The sequence below is a fragment of the Ischnura elegans genome, chromosome 11, assembly GCF_921293095.1.
Source record: "Ischnura elegans chromosome 11, ioIscEleg1.1, whole genome shotgun sequence".
Taxonomy (NCBI): Eukaryota; Metazoa; Arthropoda; class Insecta; order Odonata; family Coenagrionidae; genus Ischnura; species Ischnura elegans.
The window spans coordinates 9,016,346-9,041,901 of record NC_060256.1 but is presented as its reverse complement, the minus strand read 5'-3'; the positions used below and the strand labels follow the sequence as shown (position 1 = coordinate 9,041,901).

The 25,556-nt window shown below is 38.7% G+C and overlaps 1 protein-coding gene across 1 annotated transcript in view; it reads left to right on the top strand.

Annotated features, from left to right (window-relative positions):
• Window positions 1-18,128, top strand: part of LOC124168475 — an 80,474-nt gene extending 62,346 nt beyond the window's left edge. Inside the window, exon 2 of the transcript XR_006866947.1 lies at window positions 17,985-18,128. The gene's annotated coding sequence lies outside the window, so the exon portion shown is untranslated. The remainder of the gene's footprint in view (window positions 1-17,984) is intronic.
• The last annotated feature ends 7,428 nt before the right edge of the window (window positions 18,129-25,556 follow it).

The window sequence follows — 25,556 nt, the reverse complement described above, 5'->3', positions numbered from 1 at the left end:
TAAGACTTAATGATTCAATATGCATTAGCTCTCCATATTTTTTAACTTTAACGAGGCTTGCAGTTCGAACTGCATTTTATGGAGGAGTATGTTGTGTGTAAAAAATGGCAAGAAATTATATGTATGATTGATTTCATTTAGAAATCGTTAAAATGGGCCATGAACGACGTCAATCACTAATGTATCATGCATAACTCAGCTAATACGCCGTTGTTTCCATTTGAAAGCTGGAGTTAGTCAGGAACATAATGACTCTTAGATGACGCCTATTACGTCAGAAGCTTGCTGGAAATTGAAGGAAATTTTACTGATTCAAATTTATTGGAAGGAATTCATTCAAATTCATTGGAGAAAAATTTGAGTACTTTTTCCGGCATGGCATTTATTCAGTAAATTAACAGCAAAATTTCAAGTTTATATGATTTCACAGAAAGGTAAAAACCTCATGTTGAAAATATTCTAAAATAAATTTTTTTAAATGGGATATCTCTCGGTTTCAATCGGTGTTTGTGCCCAATTGAGCCAGAACTTCTGAACTTCTAAATATCTTGGCTACATACTATCAAAATTTGGCCAAATTCGTTCAAGAATGCATCGAGTATTATTGTGAAGCTGCATTCATTCCCTGTATGTATTTATAGTACTGCAATTTATACGTCAAAATCATTATTATAGCCATTATACAAATAGATACGGTTAAATTTAAAAGATTTCCCGACTCAAGTGACCTTTTCTTAATTTCTTTTGAAAGAAATTCTGGTTGAAAATTTTATTTTTAGCTTTGAGTTTTCATGGAATGACTTCAAATTAATTTAAAATATTGCTGTTCATTGATATGAAAGGACTCAGCTTAGGATATTTAGTATTGCGTACCATTAAGTTATCTATTTTTGAATGCATTATGATGATTTGTTCGCCATTAAATTAGGACAAATAATCTTTTGCTCTACAGCATGGATTTAATTTCAGTTCCAAATCGATTTGAATGATCACAACGTCATTTTTAAAGTAAATTAACTCATATCGAGTTTCAGCAACTGCCACCAGCTTAGGTGATTACCATCAGTTAATTTTTTTTTCATCTGGTCCGATTTCCTGCCGACCCACTCTCTGCCTCACTCTGTGATCAACTCCGGCCTTACATCTTACACCTCTTCCCTGCTGAAATTATCCACAGCTAATGCCTTATATAGTACTGCTCTGTACGCATTAGCTGAGGATAACACTCCATTAAATTCTGTCGACTTCCATCTGGCGCATTCCTTCCCTCCAATATATCCCTCTCACCTTCTCCTTTCCTTTTCTCACCCTTTCATTCGTGCAAATGCGCACCAATCTCATCTCATCTCGTCTCTTTTAGTCTTCAGATGTAAAGTATCGGTTGGGGTAAGTACTGTTGAGCATCATTAAGGATGAGGAACAATACTGTATACCTCATAAATAGAGATGCGTGAATATCGCAAATGCGATATAGATGCGGTGTGCGCAAATAAATGCACCATAGATGCGGTAACTGGACTTATATGATATTTTTACGCAAATTTACCTTTTCGACTGCAGAATTCGTACAAGTTGTGCCGAGCGCAGTTTCTGCTTCGCCGACACTCAACGCTTAAAGCATGTGAGCGACTGTCCAGCTGCTAGTTGGCTGGGACTCTACGTGGCCGCGAACTACAAGTGGGCGCGGGCAAGCTACACCTCCGCCACTATATGTCTTATTCCTGAATTTGTTATTGTTCTGCAACATAATTATTTAAAATATTTTGTATTTTGTCATATAACTGTGTTTTACTACATTTTATCGTCATCTACCTCATTATGAAAATAAAAAATGGACGCTACAAAATGCGATAAACTGTTATTGAAAGTGCGATAAATTAAAATGAAAGTGCGATTTTCACGAATCTCTACTCATAAAACATCACAGTATCATCATAAGCGGTCCTTTTTTTTAAATTATTATAGAAATCGCTTTCAATATGCTCGCGATGTCATCTAAAGCATCATCCATCCATTCCACGGAGGGCCGTGACGAGACACGGTAAACGAGAATCGGAATAAGACACGAGAAACGTAATAAGAATTGATCACGGACAGAGACACCCTCTTGTCCGTCACTCGTTTGAAAAAATGGAGATGGTTTGCCTTCTTTGAAAGTTCCCACGTCGACCAAAGAATAGCAGCACAGTGCAAAGGAAGGCAGTTTTACAGATGGACGATAGTGTCGGCTTAAATTTTGCTGACATATTTTCCCCCTCACCATTTTGATTCTATTTCATCTCTTTGCTTTAGCCATTTGACATCTATAAAATCAATTTACTGCCGTGCCCTAGTTTTATCAATTTCTGTTAAATTTAATCACTTTTCTCAAATATCTCAGAATCGGAAAATTGCAATAAATATTTTAAAATATAAAATTTTATCACACTCGGCTTCTTCCCCATTTTAAATGCCAACGTGTGCCTTGAAGGTAAATTATTTGCAGCCATACCACTCCAGTAATGATTAATAATGCTCTCGATTGGAGTGAACTAATGTGCAAAATTTTCGTTTTTCAAGAAGGATACACGAGCAATTCGGGCTGTGTTTCCATAGTTTAATTCACAAGTGGGGTAGGCTGCATGCAGGGTGCTTTTTTATTTCACAAATCCCCATTAATGCAGCACAGAATACATAGTTCACAGGTCTTTCGGGATCGCTTTTCCCGTTTTTACCATCGTTTGTGAATCGATTTCTTTAATAGGAGGAAGCATACGTCATCTATTGGTAAAAATTGAGGGAAGCCTCCTTTAGGACTGCGAATTTTCGCAAAGAGTGTAGTTATGCCATGCATCAGTTAATTTTAGCACTATTCTATTTTGTCATTTCCCTACACCATAAAATGTTGCAAAATCATATTGATATACTTTTGCAATGGATTTAAGACGGCTTAAAAATTCGATAAAACTAATAAATATGGACACTTATATCCGAAAACGTTCTAAGTATTTCCGACCGCCTGGCCCGCCCGCCGAATAAAAGTTTGTCCACTAGGAGCAAAAAGTGTCATTAATAAATAATTTTATGAGGGTTTTAAACCGTCCAGGACCCACTAGATAAATATATGAATTGGGTTTTCTCTATGAAAGTATTTTATTTTAATTTTCAAAAAATAAAAAATTAGGTGCCGCCGATAGGAATTGATCCAAGATTGGCTATAGTCTCATTTACGGCTATCGGTGATCTCGAAAAAGAAAGCGATGTTCTAAATCTATCCGTTCTACAGTCTCTGTCTCTTATTTTATTTGTATGGTATGAATTACTGTAGTACATTGGCCTTCATAAGATATGGTTAACTTCGTCGTAAAATAAACTGCTCTTAAATTGACATAATAGGTTTAGTCTAGTTTTTAATCTACGGTCTGACTATGATTCCCATTCGAGTTGTTCCATGAGGTCGGTAACAGTTACGAGGCTATTGCAACGGCTTTACACGTGCTTGGGTGCTCTTCTCTGTACACGGTATTATTCGGTTTTTAAGCCTTTTTTAAGTGAAGAATACGGAAATGTAAGATACTTCTTTCCAGGTTCCACTGTTCCAAGATCAGTGAATCACAAATTCTACTCATCTGTCCTTCCATGTAATAAGGAAAAATTATTTTATGGGGGTAATAATAAACATAAATAGGTTTTCGGCCTGTAGGTCCATCTTCATAGACAGTACCTAATTTAAAAGAAATAACATTTCCAAGCGAAATAAACTACATTGGCAAACTCTATAATTGTATTTAGTCATTCAAGTGATCTATTTTTCCATTTCATCCTTAATTTAATGCGCAAAATCTCACTCTTGCTTATTTTTACTATGAGGTTTCAAGCAGAGAATAAGTCCTTATATATCACAAATGCAAGGTGATTTCAGTGGGGGAGGAAAAAGTTCACTTCTTTCCTAATCATCTAAGGACTTCCTAATTTTTTCCAACATAACAGAAGGAGAAAATTTCGGGTAATATTGGGTGTCTGCGCATGTGGCCAAGAGTCAATAATCATCAAATAAGGAACGCAAGCCGTAGTAATGTTTTTACTGGACATAAATTAATCTGATAAATGTAAAAGTATTTAATCGGATGATTATTATGAGCTTGGTGAAGCAACAGAAAGGAGACTTTAAATAATTCGTGAATGTCGTCCTGTATCACCATGTCATGCAGACTTACTAAAATAAACCTACAGTGCTTACGAAATATTACAGAGCATGAAAATTACTCGACATTAGATTATATTTGTGCATGGCTTTTTATTGAGAATTTTCGATGACTGCAACATTTACGTCCCTTACATATCAGGCCACAATTATTGAATTTACGGAAAGCTAATTGCAATATGAGGCTCACTCAACTCACTTGTTACCACGTAAGCGAAAGAACAATCACGCTTCATATTTTTATCTCCTTTGTAAAGTAATTTGATTTAATGATCTGGTCTGCTATGCCGGAAAAAATTAGGAAGTCCTTAGAAGATTAGGAAAGAAGTGAACTTTTTCCTTCCCCACTGAAATCGCCTTTCATTTGTGATATATAAGGACTTTTTCTCTGCTTGACCCCTTTATACCTGTAGATAACTATGCTGCGTCGTAACTGGTGATACCGTGACAGTAAATTGGTGGAAAAGTGCAAAGTGTTTCTTTTCATTTGCTCAAAATGAACTTCCACAGAGTCGAGCCCAAGACAAAAGAGATTAGGGAGAACTGAAGCCTCATGAGAAGTGAAAAACTTAAAAGGCAGACGGAACAACCAAGTCGACCAAATCTTCAGTCGCGATAGATGACCTGGTGAAGGAAATCTACATTTACGTCTACATACTACCCCGCAAGCCGCCTAAAAGGCGTGTGGCATGGGTTGTTAGGACAACAGCCATTTGCCCATAAAAAGTAAACGCTCCAACTAAATGATTACCGGCATTTATTAAAGTCCTTTATGGTTAGGGGGAAAAACGAATTCCCATATGTATCCGATCGGCAAAACATCTCTCTTAATTTATCGCTTCTGTCGGACCTGGAAATATACTGGGGCTCTAACATTATGTTCTCCGTGTCGCTCTTAAAGATATCCATTCTCAATTGTTCAAACAATCTAAACCTAGCGAGCAGCCTTCAAGTCTCGAGCGGCCCCCAGCCTAATTCGCCTAACATATGGGCAACGCTTTCTGTACGACCGTAGCAGTATTTGACGAACCGCGTAGCCTTCCTTTGTATTTTATTCAGTTCGCGGATTAAGTCTTTCTACACCAGATCCCATACGCTCGCTGCGTATTCAAAGTGCAACTGGAAGAGTGCGAAATAGTACCTTTCTTTTACTTTCTCATCCGAAAATAAAGACATCGTCGAGGGGCAAGTGGATTGCAAGAATGAAATGCATGGAACGGGTAAAGAAAGATGCTAGAGATGAAAAATACTTTGCTTTAAAAAGATTAGCTGATAGGAGGACTGAGTGGAGAGCTACGTCAAAGCAATGTTGCCCAAGGATGGTGGCGATAACAAAAATCTGTACCCTGAATGGAAACGCTCCAGCCACACAAAGGGAAAAGTCATCAAGAAGTGAATCTTTTCTTCTATGCATACTATTCAGGCGGAACAGCCATGACCCCTACGCACTAGAGATAGAAAGCCCTCAAACATGAGCCATCCTTTCTCAGCATCGCTGCATTCCAGCCACGTGACGCTCACGGAATGCACGTGGAAGCCACTTTTATCGCCTTCGGTTCGATTCTAATGCTAGGAGGAGAACTTGGTTTTCATTCCGACCGCAAATGATTGCGACTATTCCTCTCACCACAGATTATTCTCCACGGTGGTTCTGTAAATTGGCAGAAATGCTGCATTCACACTCGTATATATTAGAGGCTTAGCCATGAAGAAGTTACGATTCATCAATTCTGCTGAGAGAAGGTTTTTGGATGAAAATGTGAATCAATTGTGCTGCATTCAATCACTCTGATACCTTGAATACCACGTAAAAAGTTTATAGGATTCGTTGCAGAGAAATTTCATCCATAGTGTAAATTCAGTGCAAAGGGAAATGACGCGATTTTAAAAAAATACTGCTATCAAACTTTATCCAGGTTTTAAAATTATTAGTTCGATAGACCTTAGAGACTCGGATGGAAACTGATATCTTTCAGAGTGCAACTTTGCCAATCAATCCAGAGCTACACAATATTTCTAGGCTATAATCATACGATGAATTAAGATGCACACTATATCAAATGGATAGCTGCAAGAATTTGTAATCGTTGCGGGAAGAGAGAACTTAAATAACTATATAGGCATAAAAACTTTTGGCGCCTCCGTAATAATTATAAAAACTTTTGTTTTACTACCCCTTCAAAACTTCTTTTGAGGCGGATCAAGGGGGGATTTGTTAACGTAAGCAAAGGAGTCTGAAAATACTTGATAGGTGATTAATGAATGAAATTTAAAAGCGCAATAAAATCTATGAGCTATAATATTTGTATAGCTTTGTTCTTGTTATCTTTGATGAGACACAAAGACTGTCGAATATTAAAATTATTTTATTGCTTGAATTTGTGTTGGAAAAATCAAGCGTTTTACCTAATCATAGTGGAAACGAATTTTACTTTCGTATAAAAGATACAGCGTCCGGCGTGATACGGTGGAAATCTTTGATATTCAGTATAGTAAAACCGCTTGTCTGTTTCCACACACTTTTATGTAAACCGACCGTGGTTTCGGCAACTGATGTCATTATCAAGGCCTTGATAAAGGCACCAGTTGCCGAAGCCATGGTCGGTTTAAATAAAAGTGTGTGGAAACAAACAGGTGGTTTTACTAAGCTGAAATAACTTTCGTAGTTGAGAAGCGTCTTCGAGTTCTGCCGAGTTCCCCTGGAGATTTCAACGATCGACACGCACTTGTGCCATGCGGCACTATACTTCCCTTCATGCATAAAAAAGGGATTGTTTCGGGAGTTAAGTGCGATTTGATGTTCCGAAGTAACTATCGCTCAAATATCAAACGATAATGCATGCATGAGTTTAGGCTGCCAAACGCAATAATTGCAGCCACTTGCACTATTGGTGTAACTGAGCGCAGCGTATATGGTGACATTTAAGGTTTTAAACAAATTTAATGGCTTTTATATTTGACAACTATGACCTGTAGTTATCCCTAAAAATCACTACACTGCCTCGTTCAGCTGCCATTATTAACGGTTGAGGTCTTTCGACGTAGTTTTAATCAATTTAATAAAGAACAAAACATGCCTTATGCCATCCGTTTACACTTCGACCCAAAAACCCCAACAAGTAAACATAAGAAGCAAAAAAAGCCCATTCATTTCTTTCTAATAACTATTCATTAATTATTCGTGGTAAGCTTTATGTGAAAACGAAATACATTATGTTTATAAAAACATTTCGTTTTCTTTTCCAAGAATCGCAGAATGCATTAAAATCCGAATTTTTAAATTTGATTTCCACTTGCATTTAATTGATAAATTTGATTGAATGGCAAGCCCACTCATTTATATCTTAGCTAAGTACTCTTAGCAGAGCATACTAATAAATTTTCATGCAGAAGATACACCTAATTTATCGTAATAAGGCGTTTCTATGGCTCGCTGATGGTTAAATATGGTCTGCGTTTATCACTAAACGGTACTGCGTGGTCTCATTCCATGGTCATAACTCACATCTTGGCATAGTTTATGTTGTATATCATTTATGATAGGGTACACTATTTATGGTCATTTTGATGAGGCACTTAAAATTCTCTAAAAAAATCAGCAAACAAAGCACGCCTTCTAAAGCATGTCTTGAACGTACCTACATCCAATTTTAATTAACTTCAAAATTAATTATCTTACGCGTACAAGTGATGAAATGTATGTACAATTAGATTTGCACCTTTGAAAATCACCATGAAAATGCTATATAAAACTTTTCGTGTGGCAAAATGTTGGAATGATTCACGGATGGCGAATATGGTCTGTGATTGGTGGAACATGATATTGAATTCTCTTTAAAAAGGAAAACGTGAATATCCGAACATTTTTATGTACACACGCCTACATCCGATCGGACCTTAATGTAAAAGGTAAATAACACTCTGCTATGCATAAAAGAGAGTGAATGTGAGGGGGAAAGGGTGATAGGTGCGTCTCCCGGCCGAAGGCGATGAGGGGGAGGGGTCGAAGGAAAGAGGGTCAGCGTCGTCATCATCGTCGGATGCGGGAGAGAGGCCCCGTGTCTGGATTCGACACACTTCGGCTGGATTCCTGGTGGGCCATTAGCGTGTTGATGGCGAGAGTGATTGGCCGGAGAGGCTGCTTTCGTCTGCTTAATCGGCGAGAGGGGGGGTGCGTTTGTTCCACCCCTCCCCCTGCGGGGAAAACAACCCCCCGGCGGCGGTCGTAGTGGGGCGGGTGGGAGGAAAGGGTCGTGGGACGCGACACCGTTAGAGTGGGAGCTAGAGACATCTGCCATCGGAATGTCGAACTGTTAACACCGCAAACACAAATTCATCCCACGAGCTTCGGCACAGAAGGCTTATAGAAATGAAGCTTTCATCAAATGACAGTAGGGTTCAGCCCTTAACTGCCTCTCTTTCAATGGACCTTTCCTAACTGCTGGCTCATTATGAATTCTACGTATTTTCACACAAAATTTAAAAAATATATATTCCTATACATTAAGCGTGTAGCACATAAGGAATGTCAAAAATTGATGCAAAGGTACAATATAACGATCACTATGCTCTTTATAAGCTACCAAAAATGCAAGCCGTTTGTATTTATGCTTTGATAAAAAAAATGGAATTGAGAGTAGGACCGGCAAAGCAACCATCTTTTCTCTCTGACAACTTCAATTATCTCTTCCTATTCACTGAGGAATTCATGTAGAATGATTTGAGTGAAGAACACAAAGGCTTGGAATAGTGTGGAGGACGCCGCAGGTATGTCCAAGAGGTGAAAGGTTTGAGTGATGCCCGTACAGCGCCTTCATGGCTTTTGCAAACCATGGAGCATCTTCCGACAATGATCAATATCGAAAATATAAATCGCTCTAAGATGAGATTATCTTCGCGAAGATTATACAAAGCAAATTCCCTTACTGATACGTTTTGACAAGTTCTGGCATATGCATTTATTGAGTAAAGGAAATTAAAATTGGACATCATTGGACGTGCAGTCGCACGTATTGATGCATTAGTTCTCTTCTTCATGGATGACATTCGCTGTGTGGGAGAAGAACCTTCAAAATTCAGTTTCGGAGGGATTCAAACCCCAATGTCCTGATTGGCCGCCAGGTTTGCATTAGTGGTATAACGGTATGTTTGAAATAAGCGAACAACAATTGCGAGATCCCAGCCGATTCAAAACGCTTTTACGAATTTCGAGCGAAACGGCGAATTTCTCTCCTCGGTCCTATTTCTGTTCATTTTCCTCTAAACCATTATATTCCATCCATCAGATTGGTGTGTAATTACTACTTCCAATCCACTAAGCTGCCTAAGGCATTATATTTTGTTATTTGGAATTTGTGGCCGCTACCTCAAGTTAGCGAATATATTGACTAATTCAGCTCAACATTGTGCATTGTATTCTTAATGACAGTGTAATGTTATTAATGGCCAGCGAAAAAAGTACCGCAATCGGGTAGTGAGCGTGGCAAGAGGGCGCAGATCATTCGAGAAGTGCTCCAGCAATAATTATTTTTTCTCGCCTTGCCTCGTCTCGAGTGACACTCTTTCCGGGTGCCCTTCCACAACGGGGACGACCTTAACCTCATTCATTCATCCCACTCCCCCCCCCCCACCCCACACCCCTTCACTTTCCCTCCACCTTTCTTCTTCCTCTTCGTCTTCTCTCCCCCAGGAATCTCACTTTCCGAGTTTAGGCGCCGCTGCTTTGGGACCAATCAGTGACCTCTTTAACGAACCGCCATCCTCACTGCACCACACACACGAAAAACCAATAAATAAAGAGCACACTCCCTCATCAGACACAAATCAAAAGCAACATTGTTCGCTACGAATTAAATATGTGAATCCAGCAGTTTTCCGAAGGTAAAAGTATGATATGCATCCAGTAAAAAACGAAATATGTGGATACGATGGAGGAATTACATGAATAAATGAATATAATATCGTGCCTACGTCATTGTATCACAATGCGATGAAGTTCTGGAAGTTAAACGTTAGTGAATTAATTGGATTTACATTAGTTAAAAGTTTAACCTCCAGCATGGAGAAGATCCACATAGCCATTCATAGAGTTTTTATCCGATCATTTTTCCTCTTCTTTGTTCAACTTTTTTGAGGGTGGTATCATAAGTTTTCGTTGTCGGTCCCCAGCCATACGCCTGTATGAAGTGGATTGTGGGAAATTATGTTGCGCAGTTTTCATTATAGAAACGGTGAGTGTGTACCTACTCCCAGAAAAGTGAAATTTTTATTGGTATAATTCCCATCAATCTCCACCTATCACAAGATCATAAGATATTTAGCGTAATTGATCAATACCCATAATTTCTCAACTAAGACATTTCATAGCAGTAATCCGTTCAGAATCTCCACATGCGACAATGGACAAGATTTGCGATGTGGAACTTGAAATTTCTGCCATCTAAAGAAATTCACGAGAGAAAATGAAAAATTAAGTACCAAAGTTTACATTAGAATTTAAAGTCACGCATGATTCTGAAGGTGGGTGGGTACATGTTCAATGACAGGCAAAGCATGCGGATACAGTGAAGTGAATATGCGGATATCAGCGGAAGGCGATGGCCCTGGAAGCGAAGTCGGTAGGAATCAATCAGCCCATGGGTGGCAGTCACGGGAATTCTTCCCCTTTCCAGTTCACCGTGAAAGCCTCATATCATTCGTGAACCAGAACCCTTATGACGTCACCGACTTATGAAAAGTTGGATATTCTTCACTCATTCTACATCGTTCTCTTACGTACTTTAAACTTAAAAGAGAATGAATCTCGGAAAACTGTTGGCTGAGGCACAGAAATATTGCTTTTTATCTCTCTTGACCATCTTTTTGTAGCACCGACGGAAGACTTTTCATACTTTGTTGCAATAGTGACGACACAATAATCTTTTTACCTGCCAATTAGAGCATTATCACAACTTATAGAGCAATAGGCACCTCTTTGTTCCTTCCTCATCGTCAGCTTTATCTTGAGAGAACAATTTTCCTCTCTATTCTCTTGTATTTCTACAGTGTACCACTTGCACAGATGTTTTGAAGAAATGTGCCTAATAAATTTCACCGAAATGAAGTAATAATAAAAACCTCGTATCTTTTGGTACATTAGTATCATTACAATGGGTACAACAACATTACCAATTAGATCGGATTTCCCAGGTTTTTGAGCATCTTTATCGGTGTACACTTTAAATGTTTTGGTACATTTAGCCTAATTTTTAAAGCCAAAATGAATAGGCTTTCCCCTGATACATTACTTCGCATAATCATGGGTAAAGGTAAAGGTAAATAATCGTGCTCTTAACAATCGATTAGTTTTCTTCCAGACCACCGAAAAATTCGAAGTCAGTTTCAAGCATCGTCAATAATAGTCTAATTTTGAATAGACGGCCATTTCCTTCACTTCGTGAGTTATCATTCAGGAGTAAATGCCGTAATATAGTTTCAAATCGGTTACAGAAAATTCTTTCCGATAAATGTGTGGGCAAATCGTTCTCTTTCGACTAAAACAAACGTTTATTAGGATATTAGCCGGCCACCCGGCGTTGTCCGGGAAGGATTAGTATACGGATAGTTGTAAGGGAAACTTAAAACTTGGAATTCATCGTCATATTTGACCTCTCTATTATAGGAGAGACAGTATTGGAACTGGAGGATGTATCATGGCAGAGTGAATGGGAATATTGTCGGAAGGAGGGAGAGTAAGCAGAGGGTGACGAATGGATGCTAGGTGGCGCTGAGCGCACTAGCAGCGTTCGGTGATGAGAAAACGATACAAAGGACACAATCGGGAAGATTTTAGTTTTTATTCCCGAAACTTATCTTTGCCGCACATCTCGCAAACTCTTTTACTGAGCTGCGATTACGAGTTTGAATGAAGGGCTCTAATCTAATATCCGAAAAGGATGGGCTAAAAATAGTCTATGGGACTGACCCAAATGACGCCAAGGATAGATATTTTGCGGTGACCATTTCGGATTGTATAGGGCTGGGATATGTTAGGCATTGGAATGGAAATGGTCTAGTGTCTTCATTGAGTTGGGTGGCGCGAGGTTTCACTCGCGAAACATGGACTTCATTTATTCGGCAGCAGCCAGGGGGATTTTTTAGCATTTGCAAATGGAAATGACCACATTCATCCATACTGTTGGATCTTCGAGTGAATCGTTCAATGAGCCATCCATTGCACGAGGAAACGATGCAAATCCCACTGGTGGAGAACTCAATCAATGAGTCGTTCCACGAGTACCGTTGGCGGCCACTTGTTGAATTTCGCAATAATTCCCGCATTTGGCTCAATCTGTGACGTCATTTGACTTTGAGCCCATATGCGGAAATAAAGAATGATGCCGGTGAAGTGATGGTCCAGAGATTTTTATCTGAATGAGTGCTCAGTGGCTCATGCAAGAGGTAAGCGTCATTGGCCCTGCGCCCGTTGGTCCTCCCACCTTCCCAATCCGTGTGGTTCGCATGGGCGCCGAGCGGCGGCGCGCATTCCACAATCAGTTCCACTTTCGCGGCGAAAGGCTCTCTTTGCAGCCCTTCTCTTGTGAGTCCCACTTTCCCTTCTTCTTCCTCGACACCCTCCGCCCATCACCTCCATCACATCAACTTCTCGTAATGTGATTTTTATATCGATAACACAAAGGCGAAATATGACGAACTCAGTGAGGAAGACCTTCTTCGCATACTTTGCTATTTAAAGGGAACATAAGTACGAGGCTTAGGCCCAATTTAAGGCTTTTATTATTCGTATTAAATACCTGAAGAGACGGACGCGACACATGCTAGCGGTGTTTTTAAAACGATTTACTCTAATGGTGACGACAATCATACCAGTTTTAATATATTCTAAGGACCAAGGTAGGTTTACACAGAATGTTCTCCCCATCACCGTGGCGTATCCATTTTTCCGTCTTTGATTCCATCTTTAGGTCACAATAAGGCGTATTTACTTTCTTCATAAACATGTCTCCATTGCCCCATTTCCCTTTGCCTGTCTTCTGCAATGGAGGTACGCGGTGAAAGAAAATATGGTTACTTGATGTGCATACTACCAGGTTCCAGGCTACAGATTCAGTATTCCGGGAAAGGAGAAAGAAATTTTTTCGATCATTAGGACATAGGATTCAATGAACAATCAGCCAAAGTGTGGGGTTGCATGATTCACAGCTTCTAGGGAAATCGTTCAAAATTGTATTCAAGGCATTTGTCAATGTTAGAATGTTAAAATTTTTGCTACAATATTTTGGGAAATGATTAAAGGAGAATATTAAAAGTACGATTCCCTCAATTACAGCATGACAACGTAAGTCATTGATATACTCACTAAAACCCAGGCTCAGACACTATCAGATTCTAGAAAGCATTTTTTCCCGTCGAATGTGCACGTTGATGGATCAAACCCAATCCAAACGGAGAAACAGGCACCATAAGAAGGTCATCGCAGATTTTAATAAAGGATTACATTTAGGGTGATTCCAATGATAATACGCTTCAATGTTCCCTTGAAAGTCAAAGAGGATTATTTTGAGGTGCAATTTTCACTGTGTGAGTTTTTCTTTGTCTAGACCCCTTAAAATTCCTTGGCGTTCATGTAATGTAAATTTTATTTAACTCATTTTGGATTGGCCAAAAGGAAGTTAATTTGAGAGGAATATAGCATTTGATTTTGTTTTTAGTGAAGAAGCATATGTCTTTGGAGTGCAATTTAACTATGAAAATAAGTAAAATGAAAATGATGATTTTTAGTCATGACATCTCTCTTTGCGGTGTATCTCAACCTATTCCACTTTGCTTCGACGTTATTTCACGCTGCATCAAGTTCAAAGCAGTCATATGTCCTGGGAATGACAATTCGTTCTAATGAATGTAAACGCTGAAACGAAAGCAATAATTTGGACGAGAATTGTTCTGCTCCACTGATTCAACTGGCTTATATTCTTGTTGAATATAAATAGACGTTATGCTTTTGAATATTTTTGCAAAAATGTTAAACAAAACAAAGTGATTTTTCAAGCATATTGAATTCTTGTTGGTAACACTCATATTCACGAAATGTGGATGATTTAATGTTACTTATGAAATACTCCGAGTCAGTTAAAAATGCCCACTCCGGCCGATGCTTCAGACGCCCGCAAAATAATTACAATCAAATTTTTTGGAAGTACTTAGTATTCTAATTGTTCTACGACTAGGAAACTTGCAACTAGCCCATATTTTATGTACAATAACTATGCAAAAGAAATTAAATTTCCGCACGCATTTCTGGAACTACGCCGATAATTGATGTTTTAAATAAGGCTTAGAAATTTTCCGCGTCCGTTACCTCCTTCACAAAATTTATCTGTTCCTTTTTTTGGTAAATCTAATGTCAATTGTTTGGGTTTAGGATATCAATGCAGATGACGTGCACTGCGGATGTGCAGTCATTATTGTGCTCCGGCGAGCCATAAGAATCAACTGGTTGACGTGCTAAAATGAATAAAACCCGATCTGAACCTGGAATAACGAAATGGAGGAAACTTGTAGCACGCTTTACTTTCCCTTGGCTTGCATTAGCGAATCGACAGAGGGGTGATCTATGAGACGAAAGAGTTCGCGGTTGTTGGGAAAGGAGAATTTGGGGAAAACATTTACGATTGCGGGACAGGAGATTTCTCCCTCCATGTCCTACCACGCGATAAAAGCCTCAATCCATCTCAATCTTTGGTCTCTCTCTAAAGCTTTTCTTCCTGGGTGCTCCTTCGAGGCGAACAAGCGACAACCTCAGCTGGTTTCCCAACGCTTTGTGGTTAACTGGATTCGTGAAATGGCGGAAAAAATGACGAATGCAGAGATATTATGAAAATATTCCCTTTAAAATGTGAGATCATGAAACTAAATAAGAACAAAACTAAAGTGAAGGTGGCACGCAGAAACAGAAGAAGAGTAGAGGTGGCCCTTGGAGGAGAAACGGCGGACGAGTTTAATTGGGAAGAATAATAACAAGAGATGGAAAGAGAAAGAAGGAAATAATTTGCCGCATCTCCCAGGACATGTTAGCCTTCAGCAAGAAAAAGAAAGTATACACCGCCAGCAACATTTATTTAGGGATAAGGGAATTGCTAGTGAGAACTTCATTATGGAACGTCTTGCTCTTTGGTAGTGAGATCTAGACACTTGGTAAAAGAGGTAAAGGAAGAAGCATTCGAAGTATGGCGCTATAGATAAATTCGGAAAATATGCTAGGTGACAAGAGTCACGAGCGAGGAGGTGTGGAATGGGTTCGGGAAAAACAGGGCCTGACTAGACTGCAAAATAAGTACATCTGAATTGGACCTATTCCCCGACTTAAAAGCTTGTTTTAAACCACATCGGAGGGAACAGCAGAGAAATTGTGTCAGAGAAACCCAATAAATAATAAAAAAAAGAATGACCCAGAATAAACTACACCGGAGAGTTGGTGAAGGAATGTTTTTCAAAACATTTTATTAGTCCGCAGCCCGAAAATTTACATGGCTCCCATAGTAGCTGTTCATTCTATCATTATTTAGTCAGCCTTTCCATTAACTTTGATTTCATACCTCACGAAAGTGAATTTCATGCTCGGTTCAACGAAGATCATTTCACCCAAAATCATCACATTTTGAAGGTGTACTTTCAATTGAATTGAATATCTTATTTGCTATGTTTCCAACTCTATTAAAAACGACTCTAAAATAAAAATGTCGCTCCATTCCAGTAATTTTCGTTGACTCCTAATGATGAGCTTATTTTAATTGATGGCAAAGAAAGACCATTATGATGGCTTCAGCAACTACATGCAGGATGCTGATGTAGAAAGAGATGCAGTAATATTTAGCGGGTGCGAGGATTTAAAGGAAACTCAGAGAGAGATAAATAGGAGAGGGGTGATATTTATTGGCGATGACTGGTAATGAGGGCGCTGCGAAGGATGGCGATGGATCTCAAGCCAGGGAAAAGTCACCACTCCTTCCTCTGCTCTTGCATCGCTCATTAATTGGATCCATTGGAGAATGGTTGTAAAAGGGTGTGCGGGGAAAACAGCAGGGTTCAAGGGTGTATAAGTACGCGTGGGTTGCATACACACCCTGGTTGTAGTCTATACAGTCGCGTCATCCCATGAAATGTTTTACATATTGATTTGCAGTGCGCCGAGCCCAGCGCCTCTGGTGCTGTACGAGTTCAACTACATTACAGCAAATCTATCATATGATAATTTGGGCTGTTTAAAGTAAAAATGTTTGAACCTTTTAAAAGCTATGTTGTGGTCCAGCACAGTTTTCCTCTTTGAATTTTGAAGATATCGTGAGGATCACCAATTTTTCAACAGTCTCAGGAGGAATGCTAGATACTTGAAGCTGCATTTATCAAAAGAGTGTGAATACTGATATAAATACGCAGAGGTGTATACATACAGGGTCGACGGCGCTAATTCACTCAACGATCACGAGAGGACGACATGATCGTCATTGATCGAATTAATGCACATCCTCTTCTCCGCATTGGGCATTATTCCATTGAAGAGAAATAATTTCTCATATAGCAGTGTACATCATTTTAAGAGGACTTATATGAACAAAAAATGAGAAAAAAGTTAAAAGTTGTTTACTATTGTTTGATAAACAAAAATATCAAACAATAGTAAACAATAATTTAATGCACAAGCAACATAATGAGTCTTGAATACAATTTCTTTCTTCAAATAGCAGCATAACGTGTGACTAATCTCACATCCAGTCGAAGTCGAACCTAAGTGAGTGACATCTGATTGAGCGAAAGAATGGATATTAGTGCACTATTACATTCCATTTTTCGGGTGTGCGTCTGCGTGCTCAACATTTAACTCGACGTTTCGTCCCTCCTGCTGGGAACATCGTCAGGAGACTGAAAGTGTAAAACTTTTTCTCTCGTACCGTTGGAAAACTGGTCCATTGTTGTCAAGGGTTTAAGAAATTAATTAAAAATAACTAAAATAAAAACAATTTCTTCAAAACGTCAGCTATAAAAACGGGAGAGAGTAATTCAATTGTAATTCAATTTTTGGAAAGATATCTCTTCCACACATGGCTAAAGTTATATCCATCATCCCTATTAAAATTTATAGCCCGTTTAGGAATGTCTATCGCCTCTCTAATTAGCCTTGGACAATATGCAGATTTTCCTGCAATGGCTTTGGCCTCATCCAGGAGGATCTAGTGTCCTGGCCCCGACATGAAATGATCGGCGACAGCTGAAGTCTCCCATTGTCTTGCCCTCAGCGCCCTTTCATGCTCTTTCAGCCTAGTCATTATCTTCCGTTTGATCTGTCCAATATTACTAGACCCACACGAACAAATTATCTCGTATATTGTATTTAAATTGTCAATAATATGTTTCTAATTTACCCATTGAAGTGATTATGTCAAAAAATATTTCCAATCAATGGTGCAATCTTTCGTGGTTGATCTCAATCTAAAAGTTGATTGTGCACTGCCAGTAATATTTATCATAGACACACAATTGGAATTTAAGCATCACATTATTGACAAAATAAGGAAAAAAATATTGCAGCAAAATGCCGAGAATTATGTGTAAGTGAGACTTCTGAAAATTTCTCAAACGTTTTTTCAATGGTTTAACATAGATTCTTTTCCGATTATGATTGGAACAATATGAATATTCATAACTTTAATACAAATATAAACAATACATTTATATCTAATATATTAAAGAATTCGAATATCCTCATTGACGGTCACACTTAAGATGCAAATTTTACTCCACTCAGAAATGAAACTGCGGATGGAGCATTGGAGATGTCTTCCCGATCGGGAAAAATTCAGCACCGATGGACAAGCGAGAAAATCAACTGTGCAACATTAATCTTTGACGCCCATGATTATTTTCTCAATAAAGTAATAATTTAAATGTTTATTTTCGAAATCTCTCATTTAAAATTCCAAATAGAATCCATTCTAAGTTTTTTTTCCGCTCCAAAGAATTAAAGATAGAAATCGCAAATGAATAATGCTTTCACCAGGGTCGAGTATCTCGCAGGCAAAAGAGAATTTATTCGATCGGGTGTGATGGAGAAACTTCGAGGCTAGTGATGTCAATATCAAAGTATATGAGGCTAGCGTATAAACGAATTTTGTTTACTTGTGCGAAAATTTCAAAATGTATCTTCTCATCTAACTTCATCGTTTGACAGCCACACAAAAAAGTTTTTCATTCTGAATTTCCTGTATATTGCCTTTGAAAATCTGCATTTGCACCTCGGTGGCACGTGCCTAAGCATAAGAAAAATATAAATTAATTTTAGAATATGTACGTCCTTCTGACAAAGAACTGTACTACGTTTTTCTAAGGCTATAAATATCGCGATAAAAATACAACAATGATTATTTATGGAGTTCACATTCGCTAAATCATGTGACTGAAGCGGTTGTAGATACTAGTATTAATAATCTGTGGAAAAAGTGTTTGTTTGAAATATTATCGTTTGAGTTTACCTTATATTGATGCCCTTATTACTTTTATAATATCGCCTATAATAGCAAAAGTACTTATTTTTAGCACATTTATTAACACATTTAAAATGTACTTATTTTAAACGGAGCAATCGCAGACATACGGCTCACTAGACAGAAGACGATACTGCAGCGAAGGATGCTAGTTCGTAGGGTGTGAGCACATTAATGAAAGGTTTTTTTTTTGCTTTCGAGTTGGACGTATGGCAAGGGGTGAAACCCTCATGTGGATGTGGAGGCATTGTTGTCCCTTGATCGATCTGTGTGGGGTATCTGAGGAGAGATTGGGGTCTTTTGTTAGGCGGGGGGTGGAGTAAATGAAGTGTGGGGTGGGTCTATCGGTCCGTGGGGTGGGAGGGATAGACCCGTGAAAGCAATAAGTGGAGATGTGATGTGAATGGCCCCAGGGCTTCCCTCAGCATTTTCAGTCGAGAGAAATATTTCCAACGTGGGGGCCGAATATGATTGTGTGCAAGTCTTCTTCGTTGTACATGACAGCGCTGCTGTCTGAATTGATTGCAATAAAAGTAATTATCACCAAGTGGGAAAATATCCAATGGTTCTTATTGTAATTTTTATTTAGCTGGAGGTGTCTGCTTCACAAATTTTGAATAGAGAAATCACTCGCTAAAGTTTCATTTGGAATTGACTTTAATTTTCTTGAATAATTTCACTATTCAGCCATAGCCAGCAGGCTCTTATGACTGGCTGAATATCGTGTTGTACCGGGTCATTTGGAATTTAATTTTAAATTTTATATCTATTTAAGAAATTGAGTAATAATAGGTTGAAAATATAAAAATTAATAATTAAAATTATGAATGAAATAAAAGCTGTAAAAATTTAATAAATAGCGCCAATGAAGACAAAAAAATTCATTGTTCCTCAGAATGTTTTATGCGATGCCAAACGGTACCCGATGATATCCTGTTTAAACAAAGAAGGATTTAAATGCGAAAATAGTGTGTATCGTTTAGAAGGTCCATAGTTAGTCAAAACGATGATAAATTTTAGGAGAAATAAAATTTAATTCAGGCATTATTGGGTTACGGTGACACTTCTTACAGCTTTAATCTAATCTATTTCCATTCGATACCAACGAGTTCAATAATGTCTTTGGAGCGAAGTCGTAAAATCTCTACACTGTCGAGAATCCTTTGGCTTTAAGCCTCATAAAAAGACAGAAAGGGTTTTTATGATAGTTTGTGAACACCGACCATCACTCTGATTTGGTGTCGCACGAGTGATTCAATCAGGAACTCTATCGGGACAATAAAACGTGGATAAGGGAACCGAGGCGCTGTCCGATAATCCCTTTATCCTCATACACTTCGTCAGCCTTCTTCCTCAACCTTAGGTTTCAAGAGACTTTTATGTGAAGAAACGGATCACTCACCATGAAGAGCTCAGCAGCCTGCGGAAGAGAAGTTTTAGGGAGGCTGTCCCTAGAGCTCACTTACGGCATTGCTCGACATACATGTAATTTCAACACAACTTTTTTCCCTCAACTTTGTGAACTATTAAGCCATTTTGAATTGACTTCAGCTGCTGCACTAACTTGCTGATAGCCAAATAGTTATTTGGAATGCCTTAATTTTTTCCTGCAATAAATTTTATATCGTGATGTACCACGAATAAGTTTTGTAGCCAAATTAAGATTTTTTTGCAAGTTCACGACAACATTTTTCCGGAGAATTTTGTGAGAGTAAATAGCAATTAGATTTTTTTATATAAAATGCCAATGAAAATGAAAAGAAACTCGAGAATGAATGAGTTAGCCTGAAAATGGCATTTAGTAGTGTTTTCTAAAATGGAAAAATACGAGTAGATAGAATATAGTCTGTAATTTCTAAGGCAAATACTTTTACTATTGACTGCGTTTTTTGATGCAACTCCCTTGAGAAGAGGACGAATGCTTCCATCTCCATGAGTCTTTCCTTTTTTATACGGATCACTCGCATTAACAAGGGACATGCACACATCTTAAAATGTTTTGAGAACGTGGAGGTGACCTTTGCCAACATTTGTCAATATCTATAATTTTAAATTAACCATAATTCTTTTTAAGAATTATTTTTACTCAAATTTACTTTTGAAAAAAGAATTTTTATGCGAGAATGTTTAATACGTATTTTGATAATTTAAGGGTGATAACTTAAAGATTAAAGGTTTGCTAAAGGTGAAGATTAAAGGGGTACTAATACATTACCAATTAAAAGATCTAAAAATATCCGTAACATTAAACGAGCGCGAGAAAACGTTGTCTAAATCTATAATTATTATGAATGGAAACAAAATTTTAAGTTTACATTCTATAATCGCCACTGAAAAGTATTTGAAGTCTTGCAACCATATATTTTACATGGTCAAAAGTAGAGCGTGGAACAAGCATATTATTGCGCAGTCATGCGCACGGACACAAGGTTACTTCAACCCATATTCGCCATGAAAAAATCCTTCAGTTTACTTTGGATTCGAACTCGGATCCCTAATGGGGGCCACGTATGATACTAATTTATACCAAAATATCCCATAATTTTAAAGTAATTTTTCAGCAATGGCTCCCTACATACCCCGGTGGTAGAGAGAGTTAAAATTCGTAAATTTTCGTACCAGAACGCGATAGTATGTAAATTTTACATGAATCCTTTAATCAGCTGCACCTCACTCTTTTGTAATGGATTTTTGGTGCAATTTTTACTTCTGGTTAGAGACAGAAATGGTGCTTTTTGCTGGAAACCCATACTCACGAGTTTTTTCCTCAGGAAGCCCGCCATTCACTAATTGACTAATCCTTACATGTTTTTTTATAGATTGAATGATAGTAAATAAAATAATCTATGACTTTATTTGTACTTACCACACTCATTATTCTTTTCAACGCGCTCTTGCAGGTATCATACGCTCATAATACTAAGTACTTACGAGGGTATATAAAATAGATGAGGAAACTCGAGAGGACCAGCCGCAAAGTAGCTCAAAAATAATTAACTTTAAAGAGTTTAACTAAGAATATAAGTTGATTAGAATGGATAGTCGTCACTGATAGAAATCAAAATGGGATTCCGTACCTTTTCTGAGGATGATGATATCAGAAAAAAAGTTCCCCGGTGAAACGGAGGAGCGTGCCAGTTGCAAATTGGATAAATTTGTGGCCAGCGCGTCCTCATTCGATGGGGGAGTAACCTTTGATTTCCATGGGAGTGAGGAGGAATTCGTGGGGAGAGGATTGAGCGTGCCGCAAGAGAAATTACGTAAGCAGCTATGATAGCGGAGACAACTCTAACCATCAGCCTTCCCCAATCCGTTGAGGTCGCTCAGACACGCCGCGCCGCGGGAACAATGTTCATGGAGAAATTCTACCCAGTTTTACTCCTAGCCATTACCCGGTGCGCTACTAGGATACCGGAGAAAGTATTAACAGAGATACAATGGAATATCCATGTCGATTTATCAATGCAGTTTGTCGAGGAGGTTGGAGGCCAAATGGGTGGAGAATGTGGATGCCAAGGGAAGTGTCACTGGTTCAAAGCCTATGTGAAGCCATCGAACGCCCGCAAATGGTAATCCTAGAAGTGCGAGGTGGCACAGGGGACGGAGTTAGCCCACCTAGCATTCATTCAAGCCCTTTATCATTCAGGGAAAACACTAATTTCTATTAAATATCCGCACGATATTATTTCTCCCTCGTTTCATCGTTTTTGTCTATCACCATGGCGATTTTCCACGATGGTATTGAAAAATATCTGCTCTTAATATCTCAAGAAACCCAAGTCTAGTACGCAGCCTATGAGTCTGCAGTGACTCCTAATTCGTGTAAAAGCTGAAAAAGTCCTTCTGTTTGCTCGTGATGGCTTTATAAATAAAATGAAAACTATGTGAAAACGGTTTTTGAAGGAGAAGAGGATGTAAAGAGTTCAGAGGTAATGGCAAAACCACGACTGTGCTTGATCTGAGATGAGCTTTAACATCAATTACACCAACCACCGTCACTTGGAAAAACTGAGTGACTAATCGAGCCGCCCATAGCCGCTTAACAAATGCCCAGTATCAAAAAGTGTGTCCAGTTATGCAAGAAAATAATACATATCACTTGCTTCTTTGAACGAATATTTTCCAATAATTAAAGAAATATTCTTTATATTTGATTGAAAAAGTTATCAGTACCTCGTGCACAGTGATGGTATTAATAATTATTATAATGCGTATGATAGATGAATCCAACTGATTAATAAAATAGTTTTTTATCAATTAATAATCAACTGAAAGACTTGAAATTTTCCGTATAAATATGAAATGGAGATAATAAAGATGACGCAAAAACCTGAAAAATGTATCAACAAATTCTTCCACGGTTACACACTCTAATGATAACGATTCCGCTGATTGAAAAAAGTATCTTCTCCCTACACTTTTAGCAGTGATAAATCAGCGCTTAGCTGTTGTAAAAAAAGCGTATTCCGGTCCACCTTAACGAGCAAGCTTCATCCGAAAAATCATCAATAGCCCTTGCTCGGATTTATTTTTTTTATTTCAGCCAGTCAGTCTTACTATGAAATGTGGAAACAATTGATTTGAAGTTATTGGGAACCAATTTTTATTAATCTCATAAATTCCTTGAAGGTGATGATGATGATGATATTAAAAATTATTGTAAAGCGCTGCACAATAAAAATAAAAGAGCAAAAAATATAACATGCCTCACACCAATCGTAAAATAACTTTCCATGTGCACAGTCGCCACAACATTTCCGCAAATAAAGTAAGGGGTTAGTGCACATTGGGCCAATAACATCTGCACAATGCCTTTGCCCTTTTATCGCAGATATTTAGTGAAAAAAGAACATTTTCATCCCATTGGCCACGGTCGCAAGAGAGCATTTTTAGAAAACTCTCTCTCTCTCTCTGCCAGACATGTTTTCTTTCACTCAGAGTGGTGTGGGTGGTTTCTCTTCCCGTTTCGCTCGTCTCCATCCGAAGACATCCGTCATGCAGCCAGCCCCACAGCCTCCAACCCACTCACATCATTCTCCGCTCATACGATCCCATTCCTCTTCCTTCCCTCCCTGCACTCACGTAAAAACATCAATTCCATTTTAGAGCGCTTTTTCTCCTCATTCTTCAGGTCCTTTGGCACGTAGAATGGAAAACAAGCACCGCGATTATTCCCAAAGCTGGACAATTTTGTACTATTAAGTCTATTACACATACAGCTGCATACAACCCGGAAGCCATTTCAATAGATAGGTGGTGGGTGTTAGAACACTTCCAATAACACAGATGTAAGTTCTTAGTTCCTCCTAGCATTCATTCAAGTCCTTTATCGTTCAGGGAAAACACAAATTTCTATTAAATAACCGCATGATATAATCTATCCCTCGTATTATAGTTTTAGTCTATCACCGTGGCTATTTTCCACAATGATTTTTCTTTGTTTCTTTGAAAAGTATGAGCTCTTAATATATCAAGCAATCTCAGCCTAGCACACATCCTACGAGTCTGCAGTGACTCCTAGTTCGTGTAAAAGATGAAAAACTCCTTCTTTTTGCTCGTGATAGCCTTATGAATAAATGAAAACTCTATGTAATCGGTTTTTGAAGGAGAGGAACATTTAAAGAGTTTAGAGAAACGGTTGGATACACATTCATGATCGTTCAAGTGGAGGGAAGAAGAATAAGATGGGTCGTACGAGACAAACAGAAAGGTAGGAGAGTTCCTGTTATGATTGGAATTGGAAATTCTCCAGTGAAGAAAAGATCTGTATGAAAATTACGAACGCGATGGCTGGAAATGCTCAAAATACGCCCACAAATACGCCTCTAAAAGCGTGTGGCGGGTATTCCAAGGACACCAGCAAAAAAAAAAACAAAATGAAAAGAAAAATATATAGGATAGATGGAGATATGTGACCACTGAGTCACACCTTTTATTTCATTCTTTTGTTTCTCGGGATCAAAACGAATACCTCTGACCAGGTACTGAAGGATTTGAAGACTGGAAGCAGAGGCTGATCAGGAGTGAAACGGAGAGAGACGATGGCAAGTTGTTGTCTATGACAAATATCCCCAGTGGTTTGAGCGGCTACTTAGGCAAGGTAAGTTAAAGTGATGAAAATGATGAATCGCTCAAATATTATTTGATGCAAAATCTTTGGGATTTTGATTATATCCCCTCGGAGTTTAATGCACAGCGGTAGTGAACCATTTCGCTAATCGCACTTAAGTCACGTAACACGATAAGCACGTTACAATCGAGACGCTTGAAATATGTTGGGACCAATCGACGTCACGCAGCCTCTAATAAACCTCACTCAACGCCTCGCCAAGGCCTTCGTTGGTTACACTCTTTTGAGCAATTCCTTCTCTCAATTCGCTCCCATAGAAAAAAAAATCAACCAGAACCCTGATAACGTCACCAACTCATGGGAAGTGAGCAGTGGCAACTTTCGCGTTTTCTTGTTTTTCCCTAGCGGGTGAATGGCTGAATGAGGAATATTGTTGTTTTTTTCTGTTCGTACCTTATTTCTCAATTTCATCCGCCCAAGTCTTTCACTGAGTTGCGTTACCGAGCCCGAGTTAATTATGGTATTTTTGGTTCTCCACTACTGCAGTACTTTTGCTTCTATTCCCTTCGCTGAGAAGTAAAAATGAACAGTGGCCTCGGCTACTTTCCCATGTAAATCCATCGCTCATCCCACACGGCGTCCATCGCGTGAGGGAGTCGCGAGGGCTCTCCCTTTCCCTTTCAACCGATATCCGCGGAAGAGGCGATGCCCGATCGATCCATCCGCACCTACCGAGTCCATTTTTCTTCTTCTCGGAGCGTGGGAC